This window comes from Tamandua tetradactyla, chromosome 13 (genome assembly GCF_023851605.1).
Source record: "Tamandua tetradactyla isolate mTamTet1 chromosome 13, mTamTet1.pri, whole genome shotgun sequence".
NCBI lineage: Eukaryota > Metazoa > Chordata > Mammalia > Pilosa > Myrmecophagidae > Tamandua > Tamandua tetradactyla.
This window is the reverse complement of record NC_135339.1, coordinates 67688772-67712108: the sequence shown is the minus strand read 5'-3', so window position 1 is coordinate 67712108 and position 23337 is coordinate 67688772. Positions and strand designations below refer to the sequence as shown.

At 37.4% G+C, this 23337-nt stretch overlaps 1 long non-coding RNA gene across 1 annotated transcript; it reads right to left on the bottom strand.

The window, feature by feature from the left end:
* Positions 1 to 213: 213 nt before the first annotated feature.
* Positions 214 to 18823, bottom strand: LOC143653210 (uncharacterized). Its single transcript, XR_013161162.1, has 2 exons — positions 18759 to 18823; positions 214 to 476 (listed from the first exon to the last, which is right to left on the bottom strand). It is a non-coding gene; the product is annotated as an uncharacterized LOC143653210 (long non-coding RNA).
* Between the last annotated feature and the right edge of the window lie 4514 nt (positions 18824 to 23337).

Genomic DNA, 23337 nt, shown 5'->3' with positions numbered 1-23337 from the left:
ATCCTAGCTAGTATCCCTAGAGTATATCAACTGCAGAGCAGCCAGTATGACCTTTCTGAAATGTAAATCCAACCATACCATTCCTTTGCTCAAAATTCCCCAATAGTTTCACATTAAAATTCAAAGATGGTGTCCAAGGCTTTGTATGGTCTTGGCCCCTGCCTCCTTTCTCAATCCCATGATGACATTGCTTAATTAACAGGACAACTACTGTTAGAATATTCTCTTCACTCATTTTACAGCAACCAGTTCTGCTGTTTAGCATTCTTCACAGAGGCCCATCTTGTTCCCATACCAGGGTCTTATGCTTGATATTCCCTCTGCCCAGAATGTCACTCTCCCAGATTTTCATGGTTTGCCCTTTCACATCATACAGTTCTCTTCTCAGATGTCACTTTCAGATCCTTCTTTTTATCATCTAAGAATCTCCTTCCATTTATCCATCCTCTTTTTTTCTTTAGAGCAATGATCACTATCTGAAATAAGGCAATAATATAGTTAAATATACAAATTGTGTGTCTTATTTACTAGAATATAATATCCACAAGGAAATGGACTTTGTGTTGTTCATCTCTGTATTCACAGCACCTGAAACAATACTTAAGACAAAGATGAGGCTGAACAAATGTTTACTGAATGAATGAATGCATAAGATTATAAATCCTTACTATACAGAAATAATTTTTTACAGCATATGCCATTATGATTTCATTTCCCATTTCCCAGGAGTTGCCCTGTTAATTAAGCAATTCTCCATTAATAGAGAGTCAATTAAGGAAGCCAGTCTCCAACTCAAGCTATTAGTGTGCGTTGAATGGAGTAGTACATTAGAAAGCTTGGAACCTGAATGTCAAAGCTATTTGGCTGCAAGTTATTTACTGCTTTTGACCGTAGAGATTGCTGTGTTCAAATGATCTTATAATAGCAGAAGAGTTCCTAGATGGCCTATCATCAAATGATATTATTACTTTATACTCTACAGACAATATCTAATTAGTCCCCATGGCATTCCTGATAATTCCTTGAAAAGCCTTGAGACAGAAAGTCATCATGGGTGGCTTTAGGAATGAAGGAGACTCTGCGTATTCAAAAGGCAATCTTTCTACTCTCTTTTAGACCTGCAGTGCCCAGCTTATTATATTCACTGCCAAGGGTAGAGTGAATCCTCATCTATTTTACTTTTTACTTAATATAAGGAGTTGGAGTTTACCTGTGAGATATTATACAATAAAAAGTTTTCTAAAAGAACACCAAAGGATGCATTGTCAGGCATGGGAATTTCTCCAGGGAATGGAGGAACTTTGTACAGCACTTCAGAGGCAATATAACACAATGGACCATGGAATCAGCCAGAATTGGATTTAACTCTAGACCCTGCATAATACAAAATAATACATTTTGTATTTATTATATATGCATACATATACAGCTTCATAGCTATACATTTTGGGGCACCTTCCTGGACTTTTTGAGGCTCACTGTCTTCATCTGCAACATTGAGATGACAGTAGTACCCACTCACAGAGTGCCATGATACTTGGAACGAGAGCAGCAGTGCATTAAAGTGATTAGTATAATGGTTGGCACATTGAGAGTACTTTACATGCATCTAATATATCACTGTTGAGGTTTAGTTTAAATATCAATGAAAAAGATATTTATTGAGTGCAATATTATATTAATATAATGTAATTGAGACTGTGGGGGCTGAAACACTGACTCTGCCTTAGTTGATCACTTGTGTAAAATCAGGTTGTACTCACCCTAATGAAATATAATGATAAAAGCTTCTAATATGGTATGAGCAATGGCAACAAATGTGAAGTGGAAAAGAAGAGTTCTTGGCTAAGGTGACCTGATATGTCTCACAAAGGAAGATGAAATCCAAGGGGCATGGATGGAAAGGTGAGACTTAGAAAGGTAGAAATGAAAGTAGAGAGACTCTTCAGTAAAAGAAAGTATGCTAATTTCAAGTTCCTATTATCCTGTTTCACTGCTGTTTATCTTGTTGTTCCAGATGAATACAGGCCCCCTAGAGACTTCCACTTTGAAAATACTTTGCTAGCCTCATTCTGGTATCACATGTACCTGAGAATAAGAGAATTATATTTATTCAAGGATGGTTACATTACACCAATGTATCTAATGCCTTATATTTGCATATCTGAAGATTCGAGTGTCCCTTACAGCTTGTTTCTGTCCCTTGCATTATAATAGTTTATTCAATGGATGCAAAGAATTAAAAGCACTACAGTCACGAACAAAGAAGTATATCCTTCAAGGAGAAAAATGACTCTGCTTCTAGACCACACAGAAGGGATGAGTAAATTGCATGCTTTTTTGCCTGTTATTTTTCTTGCATGCATTTTTTTTTTTGCCTGTTAAGAACAGAAAATCACGTTATGCTTTTTAAATATTTCAATAAATAGTGGGACCTCTAGTATAAAATGACTGTTCTATGAGACTTTTTACAGGGCTTTTAAGGGGTGTGACCTCATTTCATTATTAATAATGCACTTTGGGGGTTTTCTTTTATCCGTTGATCTTGCAGGAGCTTTGTTAACATTAACTAATTAATCCTTTTCTTATGTCCTTGAGCAACACAAGGCATTTATTTAAAGGCTCACTCTGCCATGGTGAAACTTGGGCTGAATACTGCTTGACAGTGCTTGATGGATATGTGGTTCCCAAGTGACAGGGAAGAGCTGACTTTTATAAGAAAAGGACTGCTTCAACTTTCCTGGCACAAGCCCCTCCATCTCACAGGCAATCTGACAACTTCCTCTGTACAGTCTTACTGGCTCAAATCAATTCCCATCTGCTTGGAAGGCACGCTGCCCAAGCAGGCACTGGTCAGATCCTTGGCACAAGTCTTAGGAGATGAGCAGTTTCTGGGCAACCTGTGTCCCCCTGCCATGTGCATCTGTTTTGCCAGATGCCTCACCTCTGGGTCCATTGGTATGCCAGCTCTGTTGCTGTAGGTCTACTTACAGCACATCTGCTGCTGTGTAAATGCCAAGCAACAAAGTAAATGATAGGGCTGGTGTGGGTAGTTATTTTTTAGAATGGGGGTTGGTGGATACCTACAGCATAAGATCTGAGATGAGCTTACATAGAACTGCCCCTATAGGCCTTCTCCTGGTGGTGTGTGCTGCACACTACAAGCTGGGGAACATTCAGATACCACCTTCAGCTATCAAAATGACTGCATCAAAGTACATTGGTCTTAGATTCAAATAGCAAATCTGTCTTCTGCCTGAGCAGTCTGGATCACAAAGTTAAAAGAACCATACCAACTCTCCATATAGAAGCTGCAGTAAGGCATATTGAAGCTCTTCTTAATTATTCCTGTATGCCATCATTCATTCATTTATTCAAAAGATCTCTACTGACCATCTTTCAGATAGGTGGCAATCCTAGGAGATGCATAAAGAACTGAAGAGCAATGAGGCCTGGCCTCTACGTGGGGATGTCAGATCTAAACAAATGAGAGAGTTGCAGGATAATACAAGGCAGTTGATTGTAGATGTTAGTGGGGGTGTTTTATGTAGGTTTCAGGGCACATGGGTGAAGGTCTAATTCCATTACACTTGCCTTAGAAAGAAGCATTTTGGTTCCAGAGGAACAACTCCAGAAATGACATGATGGAAGATATAGGACAGTATTATATTACATATAGTAATTTACTTAACAAATATATGTGTATAAAAAGTTGGGTGTAAATATCCACATTGTTTAACTTTATTCTATACCCTACATTAGATGGTTAGATAAAATCTGAAAGATTCTAATCAGAAATGTATACTCCAAGGTACTCCGAAGGTATTTAACTTGCAAAGGGAGTACCTCAAATCAGAATTGACTCACACAAAAGTGTTTACTGAATGCTTCATGAACCCTTTTCAAAATCCCCACCAGATGTTTTTAAGATTAGTCTAGCCATGTTAGAAATGAGATAATTGGTTAGAAAGACTGCATGAGGTCTACAAATCTTCATGAACTTTTGTAATCAAGTAAGCCTTGCAGTCTAATAAGATCAGTACAGCACTCAGTTCCAGAGACTTCTTGGATCCACATTCCTCTACTTCCACTACAGCCCTGACACTTGGCTCAACTAAAGCATTACTTGATCCTGCCATTGGAACTTACTGTATCCACCTAGGATTGAGCTTTTCATGTAAGATGACTGACAGTGCACCTGAAGGCAGAAACTAAGAATTTCCTCATCTACATATCAAGTCCTATTGTTGTGCCTATAATGCATGTGTGTACACTTGGAATTTGCTCTATATCTTGTTTTCGTTGTACCTACAAACTGATATGAGTCATCTAGCCAACCCAACCCGTATCCCTGGCACTGGACGTTAACCACAATTACCAAAATAACTTGAATTGGCTCAAAAGCAAACCAGCTTAAGTGGGTTCACTAGTGTGAAGAACGGTTAATATTTGAGTTCATAACCAACAGGCAGGGGACTGGTAAGAGAGCCCTAAAACATAAAACTCCATATCTCATAATAAATTAGGGCTTACAACTATTGACATTTGCTTGGGACAATTAAATAACTATCATTAAATTGGCTGAGTTTGTGCACTAGCCGTCTTTTAACTTTCCCCAGTTCCACCTTGTATTTACACCAGGCATACCCTTCCAAGCCCTAAGTTCAGTGAGAATTTAATAAAGTCATGGCCAGTATCCTGGCATTTAGAATAGAAATTGACATTTTTGAAACAATAGTGGAGCCCTTTTCCTTTTGAACCCTACCAAAGATTGTGTTTTAATACATTCAGACTAGAACCAAATTCTCCATGCAGCTTTTCATATTAAACTTTATAGTAACACTGTAGTCTTTAATTCTTTAACAATTAAAATGAAGATCACAAGTGTTTCTAGCTTTATAAGGCTGGCTAAACTCTAACCTTGACCATTACTATATCAAGCTGATAAATCTTAGGACTTTCTGTTGGTTTCTTTGATTTTATTTTACTGCCCCTCCTTCCAAGAAACAATTATTACATTTTTAAACTCCAAGAGAATTGGTGCAAAAGCTGAACCCAGCTGAAATGTTCCTACATTACCAACTCTTCTGTCAATTCTCCCAATTTCCTAGAGAATACTATGGGCAAGCATTGATAATTTCATCTGCAGATGGAATATTAAAATGATAAATACATGAGAAACTGGTTTTCCGTAGTGTAAATCAGTTTCCCTTGTCTCACCTTATCTTCTACCCACTTATTTTGAAAAATCATGGCTCTTTCCAGTACTCCATCGTAGAACACATTTACAAGATATTTCGTAAGGACATTAACTATATGTTCATGATCACTGTGGTCTTGAAGACTATGGCTGGTAATAACAATTCTGACAATAGTCCTGTTGAAAATGTCAAATTGGGTTCAGTTGAAGGACAACCAGGAAGAGACGTTTTTTCATAGCGTACAATCCTAGAACATGTCATTTAAGTAAATCGCAAAATCACAGAGCTGAAACAGTATTAACCCAGTTGTTGAGTCCATTCTTGAGATGCTGATCTCTGAACAGTGGCCAATGTAGATGATAAATGCTTTTGAAAATGTGACAGTTTTGACAAGTATCCTGGTCTATGTTGAAATGGCAGAAGAAATAGTACTAGAGCATGTGCTTAAGATGCAGAAATGATCAGAAAAGGCGGTAATGCGAAGGAAACACAGACATTCCCATTCTAGTCCTATAGAGCCTTAGTCTTCTCAAGTCTAAAACAGGAGTCATAATGCCCATCTCACAGTTTCCATGAGATGTAAATCAGATAGAATGTGCAAGGGACACTGGATTGGCTCACCCAACACGTATTCTAAATATTTTCTATCATGATTCCATACTGCAGAAGCTAGGATATGAAGAACTATATTTCAGAGACTCCCTTGCAGTTACGACTTCACATGGGTATACTTGGAGGAGGATTGGAAGGACGAAGCAATAGCTGGGCATCATCAGTCACACAGGAGAAAATGGTTTCTATTTGCAAGGACAGGGCCATAGGCCCTTGGTTCCTCCAGCAATTATAGTGAAGATTCTAGCAGTCTGGCTCAGAGCATCATGGCCTACAAGCAGCAGCCTGGGAAGCAGTGGGGTTTCCCTAAAACCCCAGTTCTCCTAGTTGATGTTCATAACTGTGTATGAGCCAAACATAATCCCCTAATTCTCCTGGAAATTGTTATAAGCTACATAATACCATCTATCAGATCTCTTCCTGTTCAAACATATGAGAAATAATTACGTGAACTGCAGATAAGATCCCTGAGACCATATGTTAAAAGTATTTTTAAAATGATGAAGACAAGGTAGCTATTTTTAAAAGGAAGAATCATATTATACTTGTATTTATTTATTTGCTTCAAAGTGTAGTAAGATCCACATAGGACACAACCCTCAGAATCAGACTGTTGGACATCTAAATCTAATATGTCCCCATACAGGTATTTTAATTATAAGATCTTCTCTATTTTCTGTGTAGATGGTGAATTGAAATTGTATTTTAATTTAAATTCAGATAAATCAAAATTCACTTATACCTGAAAGTGAATTCATAGTTCATAATGACTCTCTTTAGTCCTGTGCCTTCTTGGCAAGGCATCCCAACCTGATTCAAAATGGTAGCAAAGTTTGATGTTTGGAATCAAAATAAATATGTGTATACAAGATATTGAAGGGTATCCCCGTATTAGAATTGTATAACCATATTCTGCCAGCATTCAAATACATATATGTATCTACAAGAAGATATTACTCAAGACTTTTTCAGTTGAAAGATAGAAATTCAACTCAAAAGGAAATAAAGTCAATCAATCATTCTTTTTATAATTAGGAAATACAAGGGATAATCTGGTTTCTGGCACAAGGGGGTTATTCAGGGATGGCCTTCATTTCTCACCCCTCTTCCAAGTATTGGTTTCAATTCTTGCTACTTATAGGAACGATTGCTTCTGCCAATCCCCATTCATAAACACCCAACAACATAATCCAAAATGCATGGTCCCATTCTTTAAACTCAAAACAGAGAACTACTGAGGGACATACTGGTTGCGGACTTAAGACACATGCGCACTCCTACACCAATCACGGTGGTTGGGCTGCAGCTGATAAGGGGCCAGGGCTGGTTCCCATAAGCACCAGGCAGTTGGAGAAAGTATAACTGGTAGTCCCAGGAGCCTAAGACTGGAATGGGGGAGAAGCAATTTCCTCAAGAAAGTGATGGTGCTAAATAGAAGAAAATCAAAGGTCCACATCTAGCTATTCCTTGATCTAAAAGATTTAAAATGGCATTTCCCAGTGCTCATTGCTATGAATTGTAAAATGCATCTCCACGTGCTTCTTTATTATGTACCTACCATTTCCCTTACCTACATATCCTGGCAGGTAAACTTCTTTCCTCCAAAGGAGATGGTCAAGAAATGATCATATACACTCATATAAAAAGCATTTTATGAGAAACATCTACAATAAAGAACGGCATACAGTCTCAGTGTACCCTCCATTACCTTTCAGGATATAGGACAATATGATCCTGGAACAGTTTTATGATATAACAGTAGATGGCCCTCCATAATTTAAAAAACAAATTATCTCATATAATCTTTTCAATAACTCTGTTGGTAGAAAGTGATGATGATTTTTACCTATATTATTAGCAGTCATATATTATTATTATTTCTATCTATTTTATAGATGAGAATGCACATACAAGGAACTAAAGTACCTCGCCAAATTCATAGAGCCAATTAAGTGGCAAGGAGAGGATTTTCATTTAGATAATCTGGTACCTACAAAACTTACTCTTTCAACTCAAAACAGATCACTCATAAGGATGAATGGTGGAAAATAAGCGAATCAGGTCCTTCTAATGATTCTAGGATACTTGAGAACTTCTGATTCATGGCATGATTCTTTGGGATAGGACTTTGTGCTCAATCTAAAGAGAACAATATGAAGAAGGAAACCTCGGGGAACCCACATAATTTCTGTCACATATCTTATTGAAAAACAAATCAGATTCTAATGGCCTTGGGGGAAGGGAACCCCTTATTTTCCTTACTCCTTGGACTTGCACATACTAGCAATTACAGGAATCATCTCTCAAATGCTGTCAGGGTCAGGGATTCAGTGCACATCACTGCTATCTCCATCCTAGCTAGATGTAGAACCTGCTGTATTACTTCGGTGAGAAAACCTTATCTCATCCTTCAATCCCTGGAGATATTTTTAGTCCAACACACACATTCCCTCAGAAGTGTGTAGTTAGCCTGTACAGTATACCAAACTGGCAAAGTAAGTTGTTTTCCATTATTATATTTTTAAAATATATAAACGTCAGCTCCCAACTTGATAGCATTTTTTCTCTCCAGGGATATCTAAGTGAATTTTGATTCCCTAAAAAACTGCATTCTAAGTAATGTCTATGACTTTAAAAAAGAGAGAGAGAGAGAGAGAGAAAGGGTAAGAAAAGAAAAGAAAGTCTTGCATTTGCATTGGGCAAAACACTTTCAAACTGTCCCAATTCTGGGTTCTTACAGCAGCCCTGTGAGATATGCAGGGAAGATATGTGTATCCTCCATGAACAGATAAAGAAACTGAAACCCCAAGGGGTAATTGACTCCTCCAACTTCCCGAATTATTTATGGCAAATTGGGAGCAGCAGTCAAAATTCCCCTGTCCCAGACGCTAAGCTTTGCTGTAAGACCTGCAGCTTTCTAATATATTTTCTAAAAGAACCCGGCTTTTCAAATAAAATATGACATTGTAGCTCAATATAGCAATATAATAGGCATGCTGCTTTGTTACAGTGAGAGGACCAAGAGACCAGCCTCACTATGGCAACTCCTGAGGGATATTCCTATTTGCAAAAGGAATATCACGAAGCACAACTTGAAAACCAGAGAACTGGCCTAGGCAACCATCTCTTCCTGTCTCTCTAGTCCAGTCCTGCCAAGCAGTGGCCCAACAAAAGTGTTGCAGATGTTTTAAAGATGTGCTGAAATGTTGATTCATTCAGCCGCCAGGAGGAAGATCTAGGAAACTTGAGCTTTCTGGAGCCGATCTTCTCTCCCCAGCAGTAGACTTCTTTTTACTCCCATGTGATGCACAAATATAATTTGCTCTTTCCACTCAAAACAGATGACTCATGAGGATTGTTCATCACACAGGATGAACATGTGATGTCCATAGTCCATGGGGAGACTATGGAAAGCGTAGGAGGGTTGAGAACAGAGAAGCACTATTTAAATGAACTCCACTGATGTTTCTTATAGCCAGTCCTCTTCTACCTAAATAATACCATGATTACTAACTTTTCTCATTATTAGTTACATGAGCTCTTACATTGGCCAAAGCAGTATTCTCCAATAAGGAGACAGGTTTCCAGAGAATTTGTTTTTGGTCCTTGGTCTGATGTGTAATTAATGCCTTGGCTGCTGTTCATTTGGGATGACTACATTACCAGTATCTTTTCAGTGGTAGAATGGCTTTTCTACTTGTTTTCCTCATACCAGGAGATGCTTAATAAAATTCTTCCCTAGCTTCCCTTCACTATTAGTGTTTTTAAAAATAAAGGTTAAGCAAGGTTCTGCATGTTCTGCTGCCATTATGCCAATAAATCCTCAATTTGCCATATAATCTCCTCACTCACTGTTTCAGTCCCCTTGATGGTCAATGTGCTTCCTGCCCCAGGACCTTTGCACAAAATACTGCTCAGCCCCCCAGATGCCATTTATTTTCTCTTTGTCTAGTCAACTTTATTAATCCTTAAGATCTTTGCTCAGAACACTGGCAGGGAGCTATTCTCTCTCTCTTTTTTTATTTTAGTAATATGTATATAAACTAAAATTTCACATTCAGATACATGATTCAGTGGTCTTAGTTACATTATCAATGTTGTGAAACTATTACCACCACCTATTTCATAACTTTCCACCATCCCAACAGAAATCCTCTACCAATTAAGCTTTAATTCTCATTTCCCTATCCCTCCCTGAGTCTCCGCTAACCTGTATTCTTATTTCTGGTGCTAAGAATTTGCTTATTCAGTTTCATATGAGTGATATCATACTATATTTTTCCTTTTATTTTATTCAGGTTTATTTTACTCAGCATGAGGTTTTCAAGTTTACTGCATGTTGTTGCATGCATCAGAATATCATTCCTTTTTGCTGCTGCATAATATTCCATTGTATGTATATCCCATATTTTGCTTAACCATCTTCTGTTGGCGGATGCTTTGGCTGCTTCCATCTTTTGGCAATTGTGAATATTGTCAATGTGAATATCAATGTGCAAATATCTGTTCAAATCCCTGCTTTCAATTTTTTTAGATTATCCCAGAAGAGGGATTGCCAGATCACAAGATAATTGTATACTTCACTTTCTGAAGAACCGCCAAACTGTATTTCACAGTGCTTACACCATTTTACATTCCCACCAACAATGAATATATGCTCTAGTTTCTCCACATCTTTTCCAACACTTGCTAATTTTTGTTTTTTTTTTTTGGTAGTAGCCATTCTAGTGGGTGTAAAATGGCATCTCACTGTGGTCCTAACTTGCATTTCTCTCAAGTCTAATGATGTAGAACATCTTTTCATGTGCTTATGGCCGTTTTTGTATCTTCCTTGGAGAAATGCCTATGCAAGTTTTTGACCATTTTTTTATTTTGTTATTTGTCTTTTTGATGTTGAGTTGTAGGATTTATTTATAAATTCTAAAAATTAAACCCTTATCAGATATGTGATTTACAAATATTTTATCCCATTCTGTAGATTGACTTTTTACTTTTTGGTTAAATCCTTTCATAAAAATAGTTTTTAATTTTGCTTCTCATGCTTTTGGTATAAGGTATAAAATATCATTGTTTACTACAAAGTCTTGGAAAGACACTACTCTACATTTTCTTCTAGGGCTTTCATAGTCCTGGTTCTTAAATGTAGGTTTTAAATTCATTTTGAGCTCATTTTTGTATATGGTATGAGAAAGGAACTTTCAATCTTTTGCATATGGATATCCAGTACCATTTGTTGAAGTGATTATTGGGATTTGGCAGCTTGGTCAAAAATCAATTGGCCATAGATGTGAAGGTCTAATTCTGAACCCTCAACTTGATTCCATTGGTCAATGTGTCTATCTTTAAGCCAGTACCATGCTGTTTGGACCACTGGCTTTGTAATATGCTTTAAAATCCAGAAGTGTGAGTCCTCCAACTTTGTTCTTTTTCAAGATGTGTTTGGCTATTCAGAGTCCCAAACCCTTCTGAATAAATTTGATGGTTTCCTTTTCCATTTCTGCAAAGAAGATTGTTAGAACTGTTAGAATTCTGACTGTGATTCATTGAATCTGTAAATCATTTTGGGTAGAAATGACATCTTGCCAATATTTAGTCTTCTAATCTATGACACAGAAGAGTTTCCACTGATTTAGGTTTTAATTGATTTCTCTTGGCAATGTTTTGCAGTTTACTACAAAACCAAATAAATTTACTTGGTTAAATTTATTCCTAGCTATTTGATTCTTTTCGTTGCTACTGTAAATGGAATTTTTTTATTTTCCTCCTCAGATTTTTTCATTTCTTATGTATAAAAATATTGATTTTTGCATGTTGCTCTTGTATCCTGCCTCTTTGCTGAATTTTTTAGTTAGCTCTTATAGATTTGTTGGAGATTTTTCAGGTCTTTCAATATATAGGATCAAGTCATCTGCAAACAGGAACGTTTTACTTCTTCCATTCCAATTTGGATGTCTTTTATTTCATTTTCTTGCCTAATTGCTCTGGCAAGAACTTCCAGTACAAGTTTGAATAATAGTGGTGACAGTGGGCATCCTTGTTTTCTTCCAGATCTTAAAAGGAATGTTTTCAGTCGTTCACCACTGAGTATGATATTAGCAGTGGGTTTTTCACATATGACCTTTTTGATTTTGAGAAAATCTCCTCTATTCCTATGTTCCTAACTGTTTTTATCAAGTTAGAGTGCTTTGTCAAATGCCTTTTCTTCTTCAACTGAGATGATCATGTTTTTTTCCCCCTTTGTTCTGTTAAGATAGTGTAATGCATTAATTGATTTTCTTATGTTGAGCCACCTTTGCCTACCTGGGTTATCTCACTTGATCATGGAGTATAATTCTTTTAATGAGCTGATTGTCATTAAAAGGTTGGTCAATCTTCTTGATCTTTTCAAAGAACCAATTTTTGGTTAATTCTCTTTATTATTATTATTATTATTATTATTATTATTATTATTATTATTTTCTATCTCATTTATTTATTCTCTAGACTTTGTTACTTCTTTCCTTATGCATACTCTGGGTTTAGTTTGCTGTTCTTTTTCTAGTTCCTCCAGGTGTACAGTTAGGTCTTTGGTTTGAGCTCCTTTTTTCTTTTTTAATGTAAGTATTTAGCACTATAAATTATCCCGCTGAGCACTGCTTCCACTGCATCCAATAAGTTGTGAGATGTTGTGCTCTTGATTTCATTCATCTCAAGATATTTCCTGATCTCCTGCAGGGAATCTTTCTTGATGCTTCCAGATTAGAATATATCTCCCTATTATATACTGTGTGCCTTTTCTTCATGGTTTGTGTTACATTTGTCATTTCATATTTACTTGCATGTTTGATTATTGCCAGTCACCCCTACTGGACTGGAAACTCTGTGATAGCAGGGACCATGCTGCTGTTTCTTTTACCCAATATTCTTCATACTTGGTACATATCAGACCTTTAAAGGAATTGCTAATTGGATGTATGCATGAAATAACTTAAGATGATGATGTCAATGATGACAATGACAGGAACAGCATACTGGAGGAGAACAAACTTGGTCCTCATGTGTCTATTTCTGTCTCTATGTGGGGCCATTCTTGAAAAATATCAAGTCTTCTCCCCCTCCCTATCCCTTTTCTCTCTGCTTTCACCTTGCCTCTGTCATACCCTCCATCTTCAAATTTCTCTTTCTGTCATCTTTGCCTTCCTCTTCTCCATCATATGCCCCCTGCTCTCTTCTCTTTCATATTTAGAAATACGACTGCCCATATTGAATGAAAGTCGTAGTTGTGAGGGAGTTTTCCCTTGGCATGAGACAGATGGTGCTATAGAACCAGAATGTTTTGAAGGAGATGTGTGAATAAAGAGTATCAACGCAACGAGAGTAGCAACAATAAAACTAATGATTTAAAAAAAAAACCTTTCATGTCATTAATTCAAATTAGCAGTGCCCATTTTCTGAAAGCCTGAATCTAGAATTAAATTTATAAGCCTCCAGCTTTGAAGATTTGCCCCAGCCTGAGAATACACACTCTGTGTCTAGCTCAGTCCCCATCTTTCTGTGCATCTTTAAACAAACCCCTTTGCTTCCCTTTGCATTGGTTTCCTTATTTGCAAAAAAGGCAATGAAAATGTCTCCCTAACTGTTCCGTTTGATGATTGCTTTCTGATCCTTCTTTGTAGACTACAAGGGCCAAGAGATGGTAAGGACCTACCCAAGACATGGTAAGGTAGGTCAGAAGAGGGATGAGTCCTTTATTGTGCTACAGGGAGCTCAAGGGAGTGTTCAGTGCAGATTCCTAATCCATTGTCAGCTTGGAACCAGAGAGGCAGTCCCAAACAGGATTGACTATATAAGTGAGGTTGGAAGAAACAAGCTTCAAAGGTGAAGCTCATGGGAAGATTATAAGGAGGCAGATTTTAAATGAGAACAGAGAGTCCCAGAAACCAAAGCAACAGCAGAACTTAAAGGTTAATATAGTAATGCATTTATTTGTTTTTTTTTTCTGGTTGTTTTTGTTTGTTTGTTTGTTCGTTTTCTATTATATTCATCTTCCTGCAGTCTATGGAAGGAACAAGCCAAAAATTTTTAAGTGAAGAACTTTAGGAGAAGAACTTCGTAATGGAAGAATTAGAATAACATCTGAAAGTGATGATCACACATAATATCACGAAAAAAGAGACACCCAGACGTGGTTTCTTGGAGGTGCTACAATGGGCAGTAGACTGTATGACCTATGAAATATCCTCACCAAAACATCCAACTTCAGCCTGATCAAGGCTCCATATCTAATGGATAATTTATATAAAATAGAGAGGACAAGCAAATTTTGTGCTATTTGATAATACTACAGGATATATTCTACTAAATCCAGAATAGAGGAATTTCCACAGCATACATGACCCAGGTTCTTCCACATATAATTTAGTAAGGAAAAAAATAAAAGAAAAGGAAAAGAGAAGGATGCTGTTAGAGAGCAAAAAAACTACTGGTCATTACCTGAAAGGAGTGTATAAATCCTTATTTGAACAAACCAACCCTAAAGAGACATTTATAGAGCAATACAGAGATTTGAACACAGATTGGGAATTAGTTCAAATGCTATCTAATAAAATTAGCAATGCTGAATATTAATTAATACTAACAATTAACGCTCAATGAATGAAGCATTTTTTTTAGATTATGATAATGGTACTGGGTTACAAGGAGGCATTGTCTCTTACAAATACAAATACATTTACAAATAAGTAGTGATGAATACAATCATATAATATGTAATCTAAGAGAGACAAAATAAGATTTGCTCTATTTTATTAATTGTTGATGCTGATAGGCACATGGGAGTTTATAGCTCTAACCTCTCCATTTTGGGGTACTTTTGAAAATCTCCATAATAAAAACTTAAATAAAAACAAATAAGTAAAATTTCCAGACAAAATTAGTCACAGCTTGCCAACACAGAAATAAATCAATGAATTCACTGAACAGCCAGCAAAACAATTTGCAGTTTCCAAGGGAGTCAGGGTAGAGCCCAGGAAGATGATAAAAAAGAAACTGAAACAATAAACCACTTTCGTGACCTAAAACAAAGGTGATTATGGCAGTGAAGTAGAGAGTTTTGAGACTTTAATGTAGTCAGAGAAAGTGCTTTGAAAAACTAAAACTTCAAATAACTATAAGGATAGTCTTATAATTAACAGTACACAGTCAATTTAGAATTTAACCATAAATTGGGAAGACATTTTTAATCCTTTTTTTCAAAGGCTATTTTCTATGTCCTGTTAAAATTATTCTTTGAGATTTAAAAAAACAATTTTAGTGGAGACTTTGTTCAACAGCTCTCATATTTTGTCTACTGTACCAAGACATAAAAGCCAGAATGTGGAACTGAAGCCGGCAGCAAGGATGTCAGGACAGGTCCTAATGAATGAAGCCTATCACTGAGCAAGAAAAGAAAGAAAAAGAAAAAAAAAATTACACTCCTGTTGTGCTTTAAGTTTCATGAAGGGTGAATAAATATTTATCAAAGGAAAATAATAACATATGTAGAAATAGATAAGAATTTTTAAAGCCTTTGTGAACCAGGGAAAATCTTAAAATGTTGGGGTTTTTCTCTAATTTTTGTACTTCCTATATAATTATAGGCTAATGTAACATTATGTGGGTTGGAGAAAGTAAGACACTAAAAGCGTATCTCTGATAAAACTAACAGGACTGCATTACACGGTTCATGCTCATTGATACCTACGGGAACCAGACATATAATATTAAAGGATGGCAATCAATGCTGTGCTCAAAAGTCAGTGATGGGAATTGAAAAAAAATGGATCCTGTTTTCTTTCAAGACAGGTAGCCCCTATGACTCAGTTCCAGCCAATTGTTGCCATGCTAAAACACAGGACTTGTGCACAGACTTTCACAGATTTTAAGATTTCAGATTTATAATTTTGGCAAGACATTCAAACAAATCTCAACCATAGGCCAGATTCTGCCAAGGACTGAATTTTGAAAACTCTATTTTATGTCTTTTTTTTTTATTATTATTATTCTCCTATTTTTTCCATATTTAACTAAGGTCAGAACAAGCTGTAATTTTTTTTCCTCTCAATTTGTAATATTTTTTCCCTCAATTTGTTATATTTTAGTCCTTTATTGGTGCTCCAGATTTCTTCTTAAAATGCTGTTCTAGATCTTTCACTTTATTTGCTGAATATTTTGCCAAGGAGTTTAAAAGAATGAAAATAAGAGTATGGTGAGGGAACAGGGAAAGTGCCCTAATGTATAAAATGTTTGTGAATGCTTCCTTCTCTTGAACTGATTAGACTTTGGTGCTAATGAAACACAGGTTAAAAGTTTCATTTTTATATGAACCTTAGTAGAGTAAACAAGGTTATATCTCTAACCAAACCTGAAAAGAAACTGAAGTCCCATGTAAAATCTTTACTTTTAGAAGGAAAAAAATCACTAATGATTCTCTCATTAGTTAGCTAATAATGCTGCATTTATTTAAGATGACAACATGCATATCTATGACATTAAACTTTGGCTTGACTAGCCATGTAAGTAGAGCATTTGGGAATAAACCTGGCAGTACCCCAGTGATTACTCATTGAGTCTTTAAGGCCACAATAATATAAAGTAGGAGGCTCATAAATGCATTGTGGAGGCAAGATTCTGTGGAGAGAGGACTGGACTGGAAATTGGAAATTAGGCTCTGGTCCCAGTTCTTCTGCCAACAAGCAGTAAAATCTCTCAGCTCTGCCGTTCATTATTTATTCATTATTTATACCTTGCCTATTTCCAAAACAGATTGGCGGTGGCTTTCAATAAAAACCACTAATGCATCAGAACTCTTTTACACGGTAATAACCTGGGGGGGGGGGGGGTAGAAAAAATAGTTATAGCAGCAAGTCTAAGCTAAGGGAATATTCTATAACGGAGCACAAAATTCTGTTGTGAGCTTCATGGCTACAGAAAAAAACAGAAGACAAATTGTCATGATCTATGGGCCTCAGTTTCCTTATTCGCAAAAGGGATGGGAAGATAATTTCTGGAGAAGATGGCAGAGTAGGGAGCTCCAGGACCTGTTTCTCCTCCCAAACAGCTAATAGAGAGGCAGGGTCTGGCAGAAACAAGTATTCTGGGGCTCTGGAGGCCAGCAGAGCACTGTACAGCATCCAGGGAAGAGCGGGAGGAAGTGGGTAAAGAACTGTGAGCTGCTCTCTCCACAGCAGCTGCTGGTAACTATTCCCCACTCAAAGTAGGCCTCCTTGGGGTCTGGTCCCTTGTGGTCAGGGTCCCTCTTCGGGGTCTGACTGCTACAGACAGAGTGGGACATGGAAGTCCATCTTATCCAAGAATAGGGATGAGGGATGAGGGGCATGGCCAATCATTGATCATGGCTTTTGATAAGCAAATTCAGATTACCAGGTCCCAGCTCTGACTTGTTTCAGCCTGACCCAGACAGGGAAAGCTGCAGTCATCTATTTAACCCTGCCTCCAACAAGGGCAGAGGCAGTGGAAGTTTAGAGACTGAGGGCTTCCTTAGGGCTGTGGGGGACAGTTTGCTGAAGGGCATCATCAGCAGGGCAGGCTAGAAAAGTGCAGCTTTGGAGTGTCATCAGAAAAGGTTTTTGGCATCTTTTCTGACCCTTTCCCCCAGAGCTCTTTGGTGCTTCTCTGTGCTCCCTGTGTGGGTTCCTGTCCCTGTTTTTGCTAGGAAATACTGGCTTGGGAACATCCTCCCAGGGGCTACCCACTTCCAGAACTTTCCTCCAGGCAAAAAACAGAGACATTGAAAGGAATGTAAAAACAAAAACTATAAAGGCAAACAAAAACAAACAGAACAGATTGATTCCCAAAGAAGAAACAGAAGGAAGTAAACTTTCCCCTGGAGGTGAAACAATTGCACAAATTATCCAATCTTGAAATTGTACCATGTATCCAGGGCCAGTGTCAGAAGAAGAAGAAGAGCTACAAAAAAATTTGATCAGTTAAACACAGGCAATTCTAAAGATTTAGAACAGTTGAATCTATTGTCAAAGAAAAGCCTTAACACAAAGCCAGTCAATGACAAAACCTTACACAACAGAGAGAAATTGATTTTCAGGGAAATAATCACATGCCTAGACATCAGCAAAAAAATTACAAGCAATTCTAAGAAAAAGGAAAATATGGCCCAGTCAAAGGAACAAAATAAAATTTCAGAGGCGGCACAAAATTTGGAAAAACTATTTAAATATGTTCAAACAAATTTCTTAAGTTAATTCAAGGACACTAAACAAAATATGACTAAATAGACAAAGGATATTAACAAGACACTATGTGACCATGAAGAATTTGAAAGGATGAAAAGAATTGTGATAGAACTTATGGAATGAAAGACATAATAGAAGAGATTTAAAAGTACACTAGAGGCAAACACCAGCAGATTTGAACAAGCCAAAGAAAGAATCAGCAAACTAGAAGACAGAATAATTGAAATCTTAAAGACAGAAGAACAGATAGAAAAAATAATGGAAAAAGTTGACCAAGGTCCAGGGATTTGAATGATAATATAAAGTTGCACAAACAAACGCATCATGGATGTTTCAGAAGGAGCAGAAAAGGGGAAAGAAAAAATATTTGAGGAAATAATGGCCAAAAATTTCCAAAAATCTTATGAAAGACATAAACATAAACAGCCAAGAATTGCTATGTGCTCCAAACAGAATAAATCCTGATAGACCTACTCCAAGACTCAAGCTAATCAGAATGTCAAATGTCAAAGAAAAAGAAAGAATCCTGAAAGCAGAAGAGAAAAATAATTGACCACATACAAGGGATCTTCAATATGACTAAGTGCCAATTTCTCATCAGAAAACATGGAGGCAAGAATGCAGTGGTATAATATATTTAAGGTACTGAAAGAGAAAAATTGCCAGCCAAGAATCCTTCATCAGGCCAAACTCTTCAAAAATTAAAGAGACTCACCAATAAGGCCAGGTAGAGAACAGCCAACCCCTTCCGGGGCCTGAAGGAGCCTACCCAACCACAGAAGGCCGTCTCCTTACACTATTACAATGAGGAGAGTGATGAAAGAACTGCTTTATTTCATCATTAAGGTTACCCAGGGTTTTTTTTTTTTTTTGGTTATTTGAAACTGTTAACTCAAATATTTTAATTCTAAAATCATTGGCATTGTGGATGATATTTCTGGTCAGTTCTCATAAAAGCTTTATTTACAAGGCTTTATGTACAATAGGATTTGAAAAATATTTCAGTGTTTTCCAATTTAAGCCAAGTATTCAAAGATTTTTTCCCCTGTTGGGAGGCAAAGCAGTTCTTCTTGGAATGTTTGTACCCCAGGGTGTACAAGAGGAATATGTCTGCATTCAGCCACCTCTGCTTGGCTGCATCCCCATACCCTTCTCCACAATGTCTACTCACCTCAGAGAGCCTGATGGCCATCTCAAGCAAGCAATCAAGATATCTCCTTGCCAGTTCCAATCACCTTGTGATCCTGGAAGGGGATTTTTTGATGACCATTGATATGTCTTGTTTTACCACACCCTAAAAATTCCTACAGTTAAGCTCCAGTCTGTGCTGCACACAGGGCTACTATACAGAAAATCAGTGACCTGTGTGCCCTCAGGCAATCTCGTTGGATCCCATTTCACCTGTCCAATCAGTATTGGCACCAGGACAGATTTCCTGTGCCTTTTTTTACTACCCAAAGTAAGGGACGTGTTCCCAAGTCAGGTTAAAAATCTTTCCACATAATACATTAAAATAAAAGAGATGCAGCCACTTCAGGTAAATTCAGTTCAAATATTCCATTTTCATGCAAATTTTCACTCTAATCCCTTCACTAATATATTCCTTTATTTTCTAAATCTAATATAGGCCCCATGGAGACTACACTGACAGTTTCTGGATGCACAGTGCATGGGACTCTCATGTCAGAGTCTCAGAAATATCTCTTGTCCATTCCTTGACAGTTCCACAGCTGGGGGTGGGCCAAGGAACCTTATTTTGACTAGATGATAGGACCCCTGCCCCCAGGTAATTGGATCAGTTTTCTCATTGTCATCTTTGCCTTGCTGCTTTTAAAATTCTCTACTCTAGGGTAAATACAACTGATTTGTTTAGGGTCCTTCCATGTTGGGGGTACCAGCAGGGGCTGCCATGAGCCCATCCACCTTCTGAGAGGGCTACATTAAGACCTTTATTTCCACCCCATCAATTTCTGCTTTATCCATCCCATTTATTAGTAAAGAAAAGACTGCCACACTGTTTCCCTGAGTACTTTCATTTTCCCCCTTTTCTTTCAGCGTGTAAATTTCCTTCCCTATCTGTTCTTACCACATAAATTTTCCCTTACAGAAGTTTCACTGAGGCTCATGGCTAAAACTTGAATGATCAGGGATCCAAACTTGGCTCAGTATCAGTATTTGTCCTGACATTTCCTTCCACTTTCATTTTATCTATTAGAGACAACAGCAACCAAGGTATCACATATTTTGCTTTTTTCTTGTTAGTTTCCATTTCCTTTATGCATCCAATGAGTCATTTCCCTAGAGTGGCGTTCATCATATTTAAATGCTATTGGGAAGTCTTATGTCCAGTACTGACTACACCACAACAGGGGTTTGATAGCATGAATGATTGTGGCTATTCAGGAATCAATCTTTCACCTACCCTCACACTCTCATCTCCCTTATCCCAAACCATACATTTCAATGAGTCATGTTATATCAGTGAATCCCACTTCTCCTGACACCAAATACTCAGAGAGAGCCAAATGGAAAGTTTGACAGCACAGTGTTCCAGATTGTGATGCATGCCCAAGATTTGTGACACCAACTGTAAGGAGTTAGTATCCAAACACATAGAGAGTACATTCTTAAAATTTCACTCACTGCTGATACAAACTGCAAGCTGGTGGGGTTCCCAGACCAGCCTCAGGATTGATAATTTGCTAGAATGACTCAAATAATTAAGTGAAAGCTATTCTATCACATGGTCACAGAACATAATAGTGAAAGAATATTGTTTAAAATTAGCCAAAGGAAAAGATGCATAGGGCAAAATCTTGGAGGATTCCAACAGCAAAGTTTCCATTGTCCTCACATGGCAATACCCTCCCAGTTACTAGTGTGTGAGAATATGCCAGAATATTGCAACCTAGTAATATTGTCCAAACTTTGGTGTCTAGAATTTTTACTGAGGTTTCATCCATAGGCACAATGATTGGCAGACTGATTACTCACATTGTTTAACTTAGTCTTGAGTGCTCCCTATTCTGGTGCTTGGCCTATTACCTGGCTTTAGCTTAACCTCTCAGGTGTGGCCCAAGGTGCCTACCCTGAAAGAACAATAACAATATTTTCATTTGGGAATATCCAAGGGTTTAGAGAGTACCTCACAGGAACTAGGCAAAGGCCAGATCTCTCATTGGGCAAGAACAAATGCTATAGTACACACCTTTCAACCTGCTTATACCTGAAAGATGTGCCTAACAAATGCAGTTCCAGTGGAAAAATAGAAAGAGATGCTACATTGAGTGTGAACAAGGTGCCAGGCACTGTAACAGTATTGTTTCTAATTCTCACAATAACTGTGCAAAGTGATGATAGTTGTACATCTACAGATGAGAAAAGATGATAGAAGTATTCGTGTTGGAATGTAATACATTTAAGCAGGTTGACACAGCATACTCTTCGGGCTGTTTCATCCATTTGCCAACTTTATTCCTTCATTCCACAAGCATTTGTTGAATTTCTACTCTCTGTCCAGAACTATCCTAGATGCTGGAGTTACATACAGCAAAGAACAATATAGCCTGAAATCCCCCCCCCCTTAAATGGCATTGCTATTCTAACTGAAGAAACAGACAGCTTGCAAATAGATGAGTAGATATATATACTATTTAAATGATAAAGCAACATGTGCACATTGTTTGGATCTTTATTCAAACATAACATCTTTGAGACAATTCAAAAAATTGATTATGTACTGTTATTACATGAGACTGTTAATTGTGTTAGATTTCATGATGACATGGAGACTGTGATATATATAATAAAAGTTACTCATCAAAAATAATGAAAGATTTTAAAATATTCACAGATAAACAGGAATGGAAACAGATCTTTAACAAGAAATCTGCCTTACAAGAAACACTAAAAAGTGTTCTGCAGGCCGAAAGGAAAAGATAGGAGAGAGGGTTTTGGAGTAGAGTGTAGAAATGAAGATTGTCACTAATGGTAACCAAAGAGTAAAAAGAGAGACAAAAAATAAGATATGGCATATAAAAACCAAAGGATAAAATGGTTGAAGTATAGCCTCTAAAGTAATGACATTGAATGTTAACAGTTTAAACTCCCCAATCCAAAGACACAGATTGGCAGAGTGGATAAGAAAGTATGATCCACTATCTACAGGAGACTTACCTTAATTACAAAGACACAACCTCTGTGAAAGATTGGAAGAAGATATTCCATGTATACAGTAACCAAAAAAAGAGCTGAGGCAGCTGTATTAATATCAGCAAAATAGAATTTAAATGCAAAAACAGTTATGAGACAAAGTAGGACACTATATTAATAAAAGGGGCAAACCACCAAGAAGAAATTATCATAAATATTTATGTACCCAACTGTGCTGGTTTGAAAGGATGTATGTCCCCTAGAAAAATCATGTTTTAATCTAAATCCCATTTCATAAAGGCAGAATAATCCCTATTCAATACTGTGTTTGAATCTGTAATTAAATTATCTCCCTGGAGATGTGATTTAATCAAGAGGTGACGATATGTCTCCACCCATTTGGGTGGGTTCTGATTAGTTTCTGAAGTCCTATAAAAGAGGAAACATTTTGGAGAATAAGAGATTCAGAGAGAGCAGAGAATGCTGCAGCACCACGAAGCAGAGTCCACTAGTCAGCGACCTTTGGAGATGAAGAAGGAAAACGCCTCCTGGGGAGCTTCATGAAGCTGGAATCCAGGAGAGGAAGCTAGCAGATGATGCCGTGTTCACCATGTGCCCTTCCAGCTGAGAGAGAAGCCCTGACTGTGTTCTCCATGTGCCATCTCACTTGAGAGAGAAACCCTGAACTTCATCAGTCTTCTTGAACCAAGGTATCTTTCCCTGGAAGGATGCCTTAGATTGGACATTTCTATAGACTTGTTATAATCAGGACATTTTCTTGGCCTTAGAACTGTAAACTAGCAACTCATTAAATCCCCCTTTTTAAAAGCCATTCTGTTTCTGGTATATTGCATTGCGGCAGCTAGCAAACTAGAACACCAAACAAGCTGCCCCAAAATACATGAGGTAAACACTGGCAAAACTGAAGGGAGAAGTAGACATATCTACAATAATAGCTGGAGACTTCAATACACCACTCTCATCTCAATAGACAGAACATTTAGTCAGAGGATCAGTAAGGAATAGGGAACTTACAATAAATGAAATAGATCTAACAGACACATACAGCATATTGCACCCCAAAACAACAGGGTATATGTCCTTCTGAAGTGCTCATGGATCATTCTCCAGGATGGAGTTCA